Genomic DNA, 17216 nt, shown 5'->3' with positions numbered 1-17216 from the left:
GCATATTTAGAGAGTTTGCGGTCCCTTATATGAAATAAATGTTTAAATTGATACTGTGGTTGCAGTTATGAAATATTAGGATAGTTTTTGCTTCGTATAGAATTTAAATTGAAATAAAGCTTTTTCAGATCTTTTCAAAAAATAGAGCGGAGAGTAACAGTGAGACTGATGACCTGATTACACGAGTTTTCATATAAAATTAAAATCAAAGATTATTTAAATAAACTACAAAATTTTTATTAACAAAAACTATTATATTTTTATTATAAATTGACTAAATTTATATATTTGGCAGAAAATAAGGATTCCCTTAGGCACTGATTCGTAAGAGACCAAAATATTCTACGGCTATTTTCAGACAAGTAAACTCGACATTTCTCACCTTCTACCAACATTATGACTTTGAAATTATTTTAATTAATATTCTATATTTGCAGTCGAGAAATTATAAGTATAGAAATTTCCGAACCAGATTTCTATAACATGACTACAAATCAGAGAATTTCAATAGCTATAGTTGTTTATAGGCTGAGTACATGCCTTCCAAGACTGCCGTGATATTAAGAGCAACTTCGTGCATTTTCAAAGCAATTTAATTGAAACTCGCTGCGTTTCTCTGCTCCATTAATAAAGCAGTAACTGATTAAAGTTTATTGCTAATATGGTTAAGTAAAAGATTAATTTATTCTAGAACAAAGTGGAAAGGCCACTGAGAGAAGTTTACCAGTTTGTTGATTGTCGTAATAGATTTGGACTCGTAACTTGGTTGATTGAATTTAATTGCACAAAAATCAAATTTGACATCGTTGCTCTGAAATTACAAAGAGATAGACATTTCATAAATGAAAACACAGTGTTTAGTACAATACAAAACCGGTTTGATGCAATAAGAAAAATATTTTGAAATGAACTTCGCAATTTTGAATCCAGAACAGATAACGAAAAAGACAACTGAACCGGCATCTTAATCCCAAAATCTAAAAGTCACACTGGAAATATATGCCGAGATTTAATAACATCATAGCAGTAAGCAAATCTTACAAAATTAGAAAAAGATCAATTTTTAATTAACTAAATTTTGTCCTTTAATATCTATTTTAATTATGAAGTATATATAACCGAAAATTTATAGTTAAATGTTGCAAACTGGAATATGAAATTGTTTTAATATGAGTAAATATTAAACCATGTATAAAATTTGATTTTTAATTGTATACGGAGAAAACACATATCAAAACTGAAAAATACTGATAAAAGGAAATACTGATTTTAAGAGAATTACGGAAAAATTAAATTAGCAGTAAATGAAAATTTTTTTATCTAAACTATACTCCATACTAGCTGAATCATCAAAAAGAGTTTAAATAAAAATAAAAGCATGCTTTTATTTAATCTACTATAGAAAATATTTTTTAAGCAAAAATGCGAAGACAAAACAATAATCGTAAAATCGCAGGTATTTGTAAAAATATTCGTTATAAATTGGAATGTTAATCATTTACATATGTTTATGCTTTAATAAATATTTAACCAATTTCTACTTTATGAGATCCACTGCAGCTAAATTTTCTAATCACATTGCTATCAATGACTTAAGCACTTATAATTTTTGTTTTCTTTTCCAGATTTAATGCATGAAGTTATTCTTTATTTTTTAATTATTTTCTTACTTTAAAATAATTCTTTATCTTTTAAGAAAACATTTTTTTGTTTTATTGTTTCAATGTAATATTTGTCATTATTTTTAAAATTTTTAATTTGTGTCGAAATTGTCTTCAATCAAAAGTAGTTTTTCTTACATTTATGATCTGTATCATAAAACAACAATCCTACATTCATAATCTATGCTATATTAAGTATAACATATCTAAACGCTATACATATTAATTAATAGAACTATAAATTGTACATGTTTCTAAAACTATTCTTAAAAAAATCATTCAATGATTTTTTTCTTTAAACATCGTGCCATTTTTCCTTGTCAAGAAATTTTTATTCTTATTTTTTTGTCGTTTTTCTAATCTATCTATATACTTATAATAAAGCTCAATGTGTGTGTGTGTGTGTGTGTGTGTGTGTGTGTGTGTGTATGTGTGTGTGTGTGTGTGTGTGTGTGTGTGTGTGTGTGTGTGTGTGTGTGTGTGTGTGTGTGTGTGTGTGTGTGTGTTGGCGCTCTACAGGCCAGGTCATTTGACATACAGCTATCAAATTTGGTACATGTATACCTTAGAGGTCGGGAATGTGCACCTGGGGTCCCTTTTTTTGAAATTTTAATTAGAATTTTAATTATTAATTAAAAACTAACTTTCCCGCCAAAAAAATCTTCCATTTTCCCCACCGCCAACGTTTCCGCCAAAAAAATCTTCCATTTTCACCACCGCCAAATGAGTAAGACTTCAATTTTTTTTTCTCCCAACAGAAATGAGGCTAGGGTTAACATTTTTCGGCCGATTATTTCAAACGATTCTGTTTATTTTCTTAATGTTTTATGCATTTAAAATTAAACACTGTTAATTAATCCATGTTTCAGATTCATTCTGAAGTACTTTTGAATTAAAATAACACAGAATAAAGGAAATTATATATGTATAATCTGCATAGCGTTACCCCAACTGGCGTAGAAAAAATCACGTATTTGCGTTACCGGAGCTGGCGAAGAAAATTCACGCATGCGCATTCTGTTCTGATTGTTGCCATGACAACCGTTATCAATGGATGATTTAAATTATTTTTAAGTTAGTTGCATGCTTTTGTAATTAAATTGTATTTATGTTAGTTATATATATTTTTTTGTATATGCTTATAGTTTTAAATACATCGTTTTTAAAGTAGTTTTTTAAACCTGTTTTCGATCGATTATTTTAAACGATTCATTATTTTTTTTCTTAAAGTTTGATGCATTTAAAATTAAACATTGTTAATGAATCGATCTGTTCATGATGAATCTGAGAAAATTTTGTCGACAAATTCTTGAGATATTGCATAACTTAAGAAAGATATTCTTTAGTGCCCATAAAGTTTAAACGCTCAGTGACTCTATTATCAGTAATCATATTATTAAAAAAAATGCTTTGTTTCAGTAAAAAATATTATATTAATTGCAGTTTTGTCATTTCCATTTTAATTTTAAGCATAAATTCTACCGGAACTAACAGAAAATTAGAGAGATACATATTATGTTATGGCTGAAGGACTTTATATTATTATGAGTGAATTACATGACTATCAAAATTTGAAGCTTTAAAATATTTTGGTGAAGAAGTTATTAAAGTAGAATTGTATAAAATATTTAATTATTAAAATTTTGACGAGCATTAAGATTGGCGAACCGGCTGGTCGCCAAAGGCGGCTAGTACTTATAATAAAGCTCAATGTGTGTGTGTGTGTGTGTGTGTGTGTGTGTGTGTGTGTGTGTGTGTTGGTGCTCTACAGGCCAGACCGTTTGACATACAGCTACCAAATTTGGTACATGTAGGTTGGAGGTTGGGAATGTGCACCTGGGGTTTCTTTTTTCGAATTTTTAATTAGAATTTTAATTATTAATTAAAAACTAACTTTCCCGCCAAAAAATCTTCCACTTTCCCCACCGCCAACTTTTCCGCCAAAAAAATCTTCCATTATCCCCAGCGCCAAACGAGAAAGGCTTCAGTTTTTTTTTTCTCCCAACAGTAATGAGGCTAGGGTTAAAATTTTTCGGCGGATTATTTCAATCGGTTCTGTTTATTTTCTTAATGTTTGATGCATTTAAAATTAAACATTGTTAATGAATCAATCTTTCAGATTCATTCTGAAGTACTTTTGAATTAAAATAAAACAGAATAAAGGAAATTAAAAATTTCTAATCCGCATAGTGTTACAACAACTGGCGTAGAAAAAATCACGTATTTGAGTTACGTAACCGGCGGAGAAAATTCACGCATGCGCATTCTGTTCTGATTGTTGCCATGACAACGTTATCAATGAATGATTTAAATTATTTTTGGGTTAGTTGCATGCTTTTGTAAGTAAATTGTATTTATGTTAGTTATATATTTTTTGTATATGCTTATAGTTTTAAGTACATCGTTTTTTTAAGTAGTTTTTTTAAAACCTGTTTTCAACCGTTTATTTTAAACGATTCGTTTTATTTTCTTAGTGTTTGATGCATTTAAATTTAAACATTGTTAATTAATCGATCTGCTCATAATGAATCTAAGAAAATTTTGTTGACCAACTCTTGAGATATTACATAAATTTAAAAAGATATTCTTTAGTGCCCATAAAGTTTAAACGCTGAGTGACTCTATTTTCAGTAATCAGATTATAAAAAAATGCTTTGTTTCAGTAAAAAATATTATTATATTAATTGAAGATAAATTCTTTCCACTTTAATTTAAAGCATAAATTCTATGGGTGCTAACAGAATATGAGGGAGATACATATTACGTTATGACTGAAGGCCTTTATAATATTATGAATGAATTATATGATAATCAAAATTTGAAGTTTTAAAATATTTTGATGAAGAAGCTATTAAAGTAGAAATTGCATAAAATATTTAATTATTACAATTTTAATGAACATTAATATTGGCGAACCGGCTGGTCGCCAAAGGCGGCTAGTATTTAATAAAAGATTGTTACATTCGTAGAGAATCAGAATTTCAAAAAGATTCTTCAAAAAATCATTAATTATTTTGTAAAATACGTAGTATTATCATTGGATGTACAAAATTTCGAATCTATATTTCACGAGGGAATGAAAAAGTCCAAATATTGCTTTTTCACAAAAATGAAAGTTAAATTTATTTCATAATTTTGATAGCATTATTCAGTTTAAAATGACAAAAATAAACATTTAGAGTATATTTGTGATGATATCGCTTAGAATATTTCAAAATGCACGATATACTTTTTACTTATAATATTGTTTTCCGATAATGTTCATTACTTATATGATTATATTGTGTCTTGTTTCCTATTTTCCTTTTAAATGCGAATAAGAGATTGTCTAAAATGGATAATTAAATGTGACAATTTGTTCGCAGTTTTTGATCTTTCGTTTTAAATCATTATGAAAGCGTTGAAGCCAATGACATTCAAATGTTATTTTTCAAAAAACGAAAAAATTTCCTTTTAAGAAACAAAGTAATTAATATTAACTTCTTAAATGAAATTATTTCATTTTAGAACATATAGGCAAAATATATTTCAAACATTTTTCATTTAATGGAAAAAGAAAAGTTCATAGGTTTTTAAGCAATCCTTTAAAATAGTTTCATTTTATTATTAATGTATTCATTCTTTATGAATGAAATGAAATACAAGACGTACAAAATAATTAATTCCCTCCTACGAGTTTTCAACTTAAAAAAGAAACCAAATCCGCTTCATTTACTGTCTGATTTAAAAGCAATAATGGGAATAAATTAGCTGTCATAGCATAATTAAAAAATCATGTTATGAATGAGTTATGAAAAGAATGTTAATCATATCATTAACGCTCCTGTTAGCTTCTTTAAAATTCCCTTTCTTTTAATTTGTATTTTTGTTGAGAGCTCTCAGAGCAATATCTTTGTCGCCAGCTTATCTTTTGTCACAGGAAAATGAGCGCCTAGACAATCTGTTTCATGTTTTCTAACTAAACGTCGAAAATCGTTTTGCTCGAATTATCGTTTGCAGTGACGTCAAACATGATGAATAAAATATTTTATAAGTAGCCTGTTTTTATCACTAATGTAAGGAATTTTAAAGCATATTTACGCCTTTAATAAAAATGCTCAATGTTAATTTTTTTATTTTTTATTTTATATGAAATCCCATGAAATGGAGCAATCTCAAGTTTTTTATACAATAACTGTAACTTCTAAAATAGTTATTTATCAGAAGATAAGAAGAATATTTACAATATAAATAAAAATCGATCTGAATATTATTAAAACCATTTAAATTTTATATGAAATCTTATTGACTGGCTTGTTTTTTTTCCGATTTACAGTGGCTCAAACAATTGAGAGTACACCTTACTTTTACTTGATAAATCCGACTTTCAATATAAATAACACATTACCAAGAAGTGCAAATATGTTTTTATTTTTAAACATAATAAAGGATTTAATTTAGAGTAAAATTAAAGAAAAATCAACGAAAAACTTCTAAAGTGAAAAGTTTCAGAAGCATTTTAAATAAACATACCAGAATTTTGCCTCATCAAATTGAGAAAACACCAATGAAGTATTTGCAATATCACGCATAGAAACAAAATGTCACTATTAAATTGCATGTCTTTTGGCTCTTATAATGGCCTCTAAACGTCCTGGTACCGATTCAATCAATTTTTGATGGTTTCTGATGATATTTTAACCCATTTTTTTACACCACGTGTTTTAAATGGGTTTTGTTTCTAATTTTCAGTTTTTGAACCTCTTTTTCAAGTATGGCCCGAGAAAATTCAATGGCATTGATGTCGGGGTACTGTGGTGGTGTGTGTAACTGCTGTTTACAATGAAAAAGGCACCATATTTTGACGTTACCTGCATTCTGTTTGGGGTCGTTGTCCTGCTGGGAAATGGAATTTCCATCTAAATCCAAATTTTTAACACTTTCCTTTAGATTGCTGCGACCATATGGTTCATCCAACTTGTTTCAGAAACTTTTCAAATCATAGGCAAAAGTGAAAGCCCTGAAACTTTGATAAATGCCATTAGACAAGCTGGATTTAAAAGTAGCATTGTTAGAGAGAAACCGTTCATCAGCTTGCAAATTCAGAAAAAGCATCTGAAGTTTGCAAAAACTCATCTATTGAAGACCAATAACCTTTGGAAGAAAGCTATTTTTAGTAATGAAAGAAAACTCAACCTTTTTGGCAGTGACAGCCATCGTACTGTATGGAGAAAGCCTAATATTGCTTTGGATCCAAAAGTTTACGTCCTACAGTTAAACATGGTGACTCCGTTATGATTTGAGGTTGCATGGTGTCATCCGGGGTAGGAAATTTAATAATCTGAAACTTTTCCATTTAGAAGTTTTTCGTTGATTTTTCTTTATTTTTATTCTAAATTAAACCATTTGTTATGTGTAAAAATAAAATCCTGTTTGCACTTCCCGGTAGTGTGTTATTTATATTGAAAATCGGATTTATCAAGTAAAAGTAAGGTGTATTCTCAATTTTTTGAGCCACTGTATCTTTTATCGTATACGATATTGTTATCAAAAAATAAAACAGAATTCGAGTTAAAATCTCTACGTTTCAGACTTTGAGCTCGAAAAATGCATTTTTGAGACTAAGTCTATCTATTTGCTCATTTACCTTTCTGTCTGTCTGTGAAGCCATAATCCGTTTTGAGCTGAATGGACGCAATTTGGTGCATGAACTTACGACCAAATTTATAAATTCGCATCAAATTTTAAAATATACTTAAATTAAAACTTTAAATTCGTCTCGCAATAATACGAATAAAAAAATTCAAATAATCTCCGCGATGCAATATAAAATATTTTATATATTGTGAAATAAGTAATAAAATTATACTCACTATATTAACTATATTAATTTAATCATATCAACAAATTTTAAGGAATTGCACTTAAAAACTTCAGAGCCAGTTTATCAAATAGGCAAAAAAGACAACTGCATAGGGAACACGAAAGACTAGGGAAGCCTGCAATGTTGATACATATTTTGCAATATTTGATGAGTGTATTAATTTTATTCGCTCATTTAATTTTAAAAGATCGTGTGCTTGAACCGAGTCAAATTAAGATCAACTCAGATACAAAATTTATATTATTTTTATTTTAAAATTTTATTCATTTTCATTTTTAGTAAAACTAAAATATTTAGGTTACGTTCAAAAAGAATTTTTAATTTAAAGCGTTTTAATTTGAACATTATATTTTATTCTTCACGTGCGAAATACTAAAACAAACTCTCCCGAAATGTGTTCCTTTATGAAATGTTTTGTCAGTTTATCAGAACTTCCCACATGGCACTTATATAGAGAAATAAATTCAATAAAAACATCAACTGTAGGAAGGTTGAGACTAGAAAAGGGACCCTCGGGACTTGCATTGTCCAAAGATCCTAGAGGGGTTAATCCGGTCCTGGGGATAAGGGATTCTGATGAGTCTTTCCCCCAGTGAGAATGCGCAGTGTAGAGGTGTCTTTAGATTTTTCTTGAAAATACAAATTGGTAATAGGACATTGATGACGTATTTAGAGGTCACGGGTTTTCATATACATAAAAAATAAATCACATGAGTGATAAGAGTTTTGAAACTGATTCTTAAGTTTTTCAAATTATCTTTAATATATAGACACTACTCAACTTTTGTTAGAATTAAAAATAATTTGATTTTTGATACAGATTGCCTAATTTTTTACTTTTAACAGAAAATTAAGATTTCATTTGCACATCTATAAATAGGGAAATAAGAATTCAACTATTTTCTAAACAATAATCGCAGAATTTCTCATATTCTATCTCCTTTATGACCTTGAAACCTTTTTAATTATTATAAATTTAAAGTTGAACGACTGTAATTACGGAAATTTCCAAACCAGATTTCCGTGACAACCTAACCTTTTACATAACTATAGAATTTTCATAAAGGCACTTGTTAAATGGAGAATGCTGGCCTTGTGCATTTTAAACGCATCTTAATTGAAACGCATTACATTTCTCTGAATAATTAATAAAGCAGTAAGTGCTTAGAAATTATTGCGAGCATGGCTTAGAACAGGATTAATTTATTCTAAAGAAAAAGTAGAAGTGTCGCCGAAAGTAGACTACCAATTTTGCTCGTTGTTTTAATAGACTCCGTCAGGTATTTTATTGTTTGAATTTAAAAATACAAAAATCAGATCTGATTTTTTTTTTACTCTGAATACAAGGAGCAAAGACTTAATCTTAATAATATTATGGTTATGTATGTGTGTTTCATAACTCATTCTAAGCAACCAAGTCAATTTCAAACAAAACTATCAAGTTTGTTCTTTACAAATAAGAAACAATAACGTCAACTTCTCAAAGTACAAAATTAGAAATTAATCAAAATTTTGCCGTTTTTCTACAGTGAACAAACTGTGACAAGAAATATTTTTAAAAACCTCTTAAAATCTAAAATTTCGCTTTTCCAATGATGATACATTCGTGTACAATTTTCATTAATTGTTTCTATAATTTAACACAGGTGACTTTATGGTAACAATAAATCTCTGATCTACTTTACTATTATTTTGTTTAATTTTTAGTTCCAAGAATTAAAGGTTTGAAATAGATAGTGTGAATAAGCATATTTTACAGCCAAAATTTATTAAAAGTATTGAGAACATAATTAAAACGATACAAAACGAAATGCAACCACATAACACTAAAGCTAATAATCTTTTATTGCACCATCAGCTTAGAAGTAAATTTTGTCAAAAAGAGATTTTATTAGAGAGATTTATTTAGAAATTTTCGGCCTTAGTCATTTTTTTCTATTATCATAATTTTTTTAATGTTGTTGCATTTTTAGAACATCAATTTATAAATTAATCGAAAAATCTTAAAATATTTCATTGTTATTGGATGTTATTTATATTAAACTCTAGTACATCAGGGGATGAAAAGTCGATTTCAAAAGTGTATTCTGACATGATGAGTTAAATAAAGAGAATTTAATAATTTTGATTTGATTATCGAATTAAAAAGTCAGAAAAATTACTTGCAATATATTTATGATGATATTAATAGAGCAGTTAAAATTAATGACATTTGTCGCTCTATTATATTAACATAACGCGGTTAACTGCAGCTTATTTTAACACGGATTATTTACATTTCCTATTTTTATCTTTTAACTTCTCTGCTTTTCAGATTTTTGCATGTGAATCGACACAGCACTGTCAAAAATATTTGATACCTTAAACAATATTTGATACTTTTACTTTTAATCATTGTTAAGGCTTTGAAAGCGATAACGTACAAACATTGTGAAAAAAAAGGAAAAATCTTTTAAGGAAATAAGGTGCAAAACAGAATTCAAACATTTCGCATTTAATGAAAAAAAAAGATGATGAAATATATTTTAAAACGTAATTTATTTTCATACAGCCTTTTAAAATATTTTCACTTTATTATTAATTTATTCAGCTGCGAAGAATAAAATGAAATACAAGATGCCAAACAAAATCATTTATACTGTCTCAATTTTCTTCCTGAAAAAAACCCCTAAATTCATTGCTTTTTAAAATGTCACTTATAAATAATAGTGTGAAAAATTAGCTGTCATAACATAATTTTAAAAATCGAATGAAATTTTAATTACATCATTGTCTCCCGTGACAGTTTATTATTCAAAATTCCTTTCTCTCAATTTATATTTTTAATGGAGTTCTCGGAAGAATATCTGTTTTCAGAAACAATGATTACTTAAGCAATCTGTTAAATGTGACAGCATTCCATGTTTTTAAATTAGAAGATTCATCTTACTCGGAATATCATTTGCTGTGAGTCACAGCTTCACAATTCGTAGTAAAATAATGCTATTAATTCGCCAGATTCTGAATTTACATTTATAATGTATATGTAAAAAGTGTAGAAAGTTGTTTAACGTCTCTGAGGAAGTTTCTTCCGTGTTGAAGAGAAGCCTAATTTACATAAATTTCTGCGGAATGAAATTGTCGTATAATTTTAATAAACGAAATAAAAAATCTAAAATATTTATCATATGATTTGAAAAAAAAATTAACCACAGAAATTTTTTAAAATATGATTTAAGAAATCGGATAAAATATCCTTGTAGCAATTTATAGAAATTTTACGACAATTTTAAAAATATTTAATGTTGACTTTGATAATTATTAATTTGTGAGGGGGGGACTTAATTTATCATATTGATTTTTATTTTTATTAAATGCTATATTATATGGCATTATTTTTTATTAAATGGTTTAAATTCGGTTTATCTAGTTAATATAGTAAAAATTTTCTTTAAAATGAATATTCTATACTCGATATAAATTTTCATTTTCTTAAGCCTATTTAAGCATAGACCAAGATTTAAGCATAGACCAAATTTAATAAGAAAGATAAATCATCGTTGAAAAGAATTAAACTACAATGTCACACAAATATAAAATAAATATTCTATTTAAAAGATCCTATTAAAGAAAACTGATCTTTTATGTAATTATAGCAATTTATTTTACAACAAAAAAATATTTTTAACAAAAAAAGGTGATATTTATGACAAAAAAAAGATATAAAGACTAATATTAGAAAAATTAAAACTAAATTATTTTCTAAATTAGCAGTCATTGATCCTTAAATAGAATATTAATTTTAGAAAAAACTGCTCTTATCAAAATATTATTTTAATAAAAAAGACACTAAAAAAAAAGCCGCAGAAATGCTTTTTCTTTGAAGTTTCTATATCCTCAATAAAGTCGAGAATTTTCCAAAAAAAAAAAAAAAATCTCAGCGAATTGCCGCGTTTTTTTTTTTTTTTTTTTTTTTGTTGTTGTTGTTTATTTAAACCGTTTTCACTCAAATAAGCTTAATGGAGAGAATTATTTTAATAATCTCCGAAGCATATTTTAAAACTCGCTCCTTTTGAGATAAAATGAATAAATATACCTAATATAAAACGTCTTCTGTAAACAAACATTATGTTTCCCGAAATGTTTGTATGAAATATAAAAAGGCAGTAATGATTAATTTTCTTTAGATTATTAATTCTATTCTATCAGTGCTGAGAAAATATTATTTCGTTCTTTAGACGCATTGCAAGAGCTGTAGCAGCAGTCCCCCCCCCCCCTCTATTGGAACAGATCAATTAGCATGTGGGTAAATGACAGGAGATTCACTGATCTTGCTTTGCTAATCAGCAGTACAATGAATAATTCTAGAAATGATTTTCTCATCCTATCCTATGCCACCTTTATTTTTTGTAAAATCATTCTTCTATTAAATAACTATTGTTTCAAATCTTTTGAACCCCTAATACTTTAGTTGATTGCTTTCATGCCTTTTCGTATTTTACCTTAATATTTTTGTAGATGAAACGTACATTGAACGATTAGAGAATCATTTATCTGGTACATCCGATTACTTATAATTCTAATTATTTTGTAAAATAATTTTACTATCCCTTCCTATCGTATTGCAACATTTGTCATGGGTCGATGGCTCTATAAAATAGTTAGAAAGTTAATCATCTTAGGCAACTAATTTACTAAATTCCACAAATCACTTTATAAAGCAGTTTTACAGCCGCTTCTTATCATGCAACGATATTTGTCCTGGATCAGTGGGATTGTCCCTTCAGCAACTAATCAACGTAACTTTTAATCTCTCGGTATATAGCTTTAATATAATTTCTTATTTCATCAGATTTCTAGTAAATCGATGATGGATTATTAGTGATTGGCACTTCCTGTATAGCTCATCTGTGGGAATTTTAACTGTTCTGAAAATAAATTGTTATCGTTTCTTAATGTATTACCACATTCTAAGAAGATAAATCCCACAAATAATTACATTCACTCATTCTCATCTAATCAAGAAGGCTACTAATAACCTTGTAAATAATTTTACTAACTTTTCCTTCTCTACCACTATATTATTTGGACATTCGTCAAACAAACGATGAGTGATTCGTTCATTCAACGTAGATAATTAGAGAGGCTATTGATAACTGTACAGAAATAATTTTTACTGATATTCTTATTGTTCTCATTACATTTTAATGGATTTATTTTGATCCCAAATGCTTGCAGACACTCTTTCCATGATTCGTCTGGGTGAATGTTTCACCTCTCGGTAGATAGTTTTACTTCATTTTCCTATTAAAACTTTAAATCATGGAATAAAATTTCCATATAACATTTTCCAAATATGTGGTAAAATAATATTAAGAATAAACGTTTTAAAAAATCAAACCTAAGGAGAATTTAGAACCTTTATATTCATTGTGCATCGATTTACCTATCAATTTAATTGCAATATTCTCACTTATAATAGCATAATTTATCATGTTCATGCCCCAATGCTTCATAATAAAGGAAAGAGATACCTCTTTTTTTCGTAGCTTTTCTTAGCAATCATAGTATGACTTATCCAACAAATCAAAGTTGGCTGTATGATTGCAAAGGATGTCCCAAAGTTAACGGAAGATTTGAGTTTGCCAACATTCGTGCAGTAAAGTGTTGATAACCCTGTTAAAAAACCGTTTGACAGCTGATAGTTTAGGGCAGCGATTCTCAACCTGTGGGGCGCTCCCCCTAGGGGGGCGAGAGCACACTAGAGGGGTGGCGCGAGAATATCGAAGAGAAAATATTATTTAAAACAATTGATATACTGACTGAAAGGAAAGCACACATACACATAGAAAACAAAATGCATTTCGACATATTTAATTATTTATGAAAGTAAAACAACTTACTAAATCAAAACTTACTTAATCAAAACATATGAAATTAAAACAAATTTAATAATTATTAGTGACTTCCTGGGGCCTGTCTTGCAAAGCAAAATTCTTCGAAGGAAGGCTTAATATTAGAAATAGCCACTCTCAGTTATGTTTCTATATTTTGTTTTCAAAGAAGCACAGCAGAAAATCCAGTTTCACAAAGGCACTATTTTGAATGGTAATAGAATGTGAAATGTACTTGTTTTTAGTGCAGAAAAATCATCCTTACTCCTGCCCAAAATTCAAATAGTGATTTATTACTATATTGTCTTTTAGTTTCGCCACTTGTCGTGAAGTCCACGAATTTTTCTTCATTATCAATTGAGAGTCCTTCGGGAGTCTTATGAAATGGATCCCTAATCCCTTCGTTATCAGTTTGTCATCAGCATGAAAATACTTCTTAAAATTCTTTGCCAGCATGGCTAAATGATTGAGGCTGAGGCGATTTTTGTTTTAAAAGTGTTTGTATATCTTGGAATATTTCGGACATTGAACGAGCACCATCGGTGCATATTCCGACGCAATTTTTCCAGTCTATGTTTGTCTCGTTCATAAAATCATTTACAATAGGAAATAATGCGAGCGCTGATGTTTTGAGTTCTATTGGTTTGCAGAAAAGTAGTTCTTCTACTATTGACATATTATCACAAATTCAAACATAGGCAATTAAATGAGCATCTTTATTACTATCTGTTGCTTCGTCAAGCTGTATTGTAAACAATTTGTCACGCAACTTCGAGAAACGCTGCCACTGTACATCTTCAGCTCACCGATTCGACGAGCAACAGTATCATTTGAAAGAAGTATGGACTGCAATTGTTTTGAAAAATTATCTCCAAACATAGTTTCTACAATCTCAATTGCCGCTGGAAAAATAAGCTCTTCACCAATAGTGTGAGGTATTTTACATCTGGCTATTTTATATGAACTTTGTAACATGTAAATAAAGCTTTTTTATTCCCAGACAAAGTTTTTTTAAAAAATAATTTTCGCTTGTTATATAATTTTAATTTTAATTCGAAAAATTATCTGCGTTTGTTGACGTACTCACTATGAAGCGTATCCGAATGTCGTTTAAGTTTATTGGATTTCATGCTGTCTGCGGCCAACATTTTTGAGCAAATGATACACAGGGGCCTTTCTTCTTCATTTACTTCAGTACTGGTAAACCCAAAATTTAAGTATTCTTGAGAATATTTCCTTGATTTTATTTTCGGAACCACGCTCGTCTGTGTACTTGTTGATGCTTGACTATCGTCTAATGCTTGCTTACTTCCGCTAAAAATTTATTCATGAGTCTGCATAAATCTGCTGCCGTGAATATTTTAAATGGTGAATTGCAATTAACACTAAAACAAATATAACATACAAATTCACGACAGATTCGATTGCGATAAAAGGATCGACTCGAATGAGACTGGCTGGAATTGAAACTTGCGTTATCGAATATTTTCTTTCTTATAAGAAAACATTTGCTGCGCGCTTGCTCGAGACGGCGTCGGTCGTGGGGATTCCCTTCCACACACATTCCTATTTTTTTTTCATTTTTGTTTTGTCATACTTCTGTTTTATTTCTTTTATTATTCGAAAAAAATGTATTCCCAGTTTCTAAATTAAGCTCACCCCGTCTAGGTTAACTTTCATTGACGAATTTTTCTATTTCCATGTTCTTTTAACGTTATCTCCCTGTTTGGCTTTCATTTTAAATATAATATTTAAATTTTCTCCGCTTTCATTCGCTTCATCTATTCACCGCCCGCATGTCCAAAATGCAAGATGTGTTTTCTCGCCAACGTTGGCTCGATTTTACTCTTGTTTAGGCAGTTAGTTAAAAATAATTTAAAAACGGAATCCAAAATACTCAATATGCATTATTGTTGTATACATATTGAGGAGGCGCGATGAAAATTATGATTGAAAACTGGGCCACGAATACTGAAAGGCTGAGAAACGCTGGTTTAGGGCTAGTAAAAATGAAGCATTACACGATAGAATAACGTGTTTTCATTATTGAACAATATTTCAAAAATAATGTTACGGAACAATTCCACTGAGTCCTTAAATTCACCGGGTTCACATGTAGTGAGTGTATGGTGTGAAAACAATCAGCAAGCCTCAGCAGTAAACAACAACGACGTTTATTGAACACGAAGACACTAACACAAAGACGACAAATACCTGCACCCGAGAGTTATAGAGGACGACAGACAGCAGCAAACTACAACAAACAGTATCCCACAAGTCGTAATCGGTAGTAATAACGACCACAGCACATAAAGCGGCCAGACAGAATTCAGCAGGAGAGGAAATCTACGTAGTTTCACTCTACGGTCTCTCCAAATGGCTGCAATTCTCCACTGTCTCCTCGCTTTAGCAGTGTTCAACTACCAACACATTACTACATGACTGCTACTTCTCACAGGATTCTATCCTGCTTCCACAATAAACACAAGGAGTCGGCACACAGCTCAGTTTGCAATCGCTTGAGCCCCACACAACGCTGAACTATTCCGCCATTGTTTCGTTATCCACCCGAAGACACGTTAATTGTCTTCGACTTCAACTCTGATGATTGATAGCAGCTTGAAACAGCCGACCTTTTGTCATTACCGGAGACGGTTCGAGAAGGCTCGGGGCCAATCACGAGTATATCAGTTACTAATGGCTGGATTACTAAAATTCTCGAAGTTTCCATTAATATCTATTTTGTTGCCAAAGTGACCACCAAATCGCCAAATGGTCGCCAAGCTGAGATGACTGATTAGGCATCCGATCAAGCAACCAACAGAGTTGATCGTAAAACGGTCTTTCGAGTGATTGAACTAACCATGCTGGGAAGCAACATTATATGTTTGTAACAATAATGAAAGTCGGGCTCCCAAAGTTCGGAAATTCGAGAATTGATCTTCTAGATCGTGGGATTTAACATTATATTTTTTATAGGGTAGTTTGAAGTCAAAGTCTATGCCAACAAGCCCACAAGCATGCGTGCATTGAAGGAGGAAATTCAGCCGCAATTATGCAAAATGGTCATAGAAAATTTCGACAAAAGGGTGCGTATGTGCTAGCAAAGCCGTGGAGGGTATTTGCCCTATGTGTTATTCTATACATAAGCCTATCTAGTATACTTGATGATTCAATAAAGATGTAACAATTTAAAGAAAAAAAACCGTTTTTATTTAATTGAATTTTTGGGTTAATACGTTGTTCTATCGTGTAACGCTCCGTTTTCACTAACCCCAAACTATAAGCTGTCAAATGGCTTTTTTTTTATAGGAATGTCAATATTTTTCTGCATGAATGAGGCAAATTTAAATCTTGCTTCAATTTTGGGACAGCCTTTATAAACTCATTTGTGGTAATTTAACGAGGTAAAACAAAATTTGTAAATCATTAACATTCAAAAGGATTGGCACGTTTGGTGATTGCTAAACAAGAAAAACAAAAGTTTGCAATACCACAAACATTTAAAATGATTAGCAGGTTTAGCGATAAGATAGATTGCTAATGAAAAAAGTCTGTAACAACACACATTTAAAAAGGAGGCCAGTAGTGAAAGTATAGCAATATTTGTTACATATAGTAATTTTATTACAAAACTAAAGCAATAACACGAGGTTCCTGATTAGGAAATTTGCATTTGACTTTTGTGCGGTACTTCGATCCCGGTTATATTTTTATTTTCTAAATACTGGTGCCGGTCCGTTTGTTCCATTTAAAGAATGTCGTATTCTTGAGCTTGGTCTTATTCATTTTAAGCATTTTTAGAATAAACATCCTAAT

Source organism: Argiope bruennichi, chromosome 10 (assembly GCF_947563725.1).
Source record: "Argiope bruennichi chromosome 10, qqArgBrue1.1, whole genome shotgun sequence".
NCBI classification, from domain to species: Eukaryota; Metazoa; Arthropoda; class Arachnida; order Araneae; family Araneidae; genus Argiope; species Argiope bruennichi.
This window is presented reverse-complemented; position numbering follows the sequence as displayed.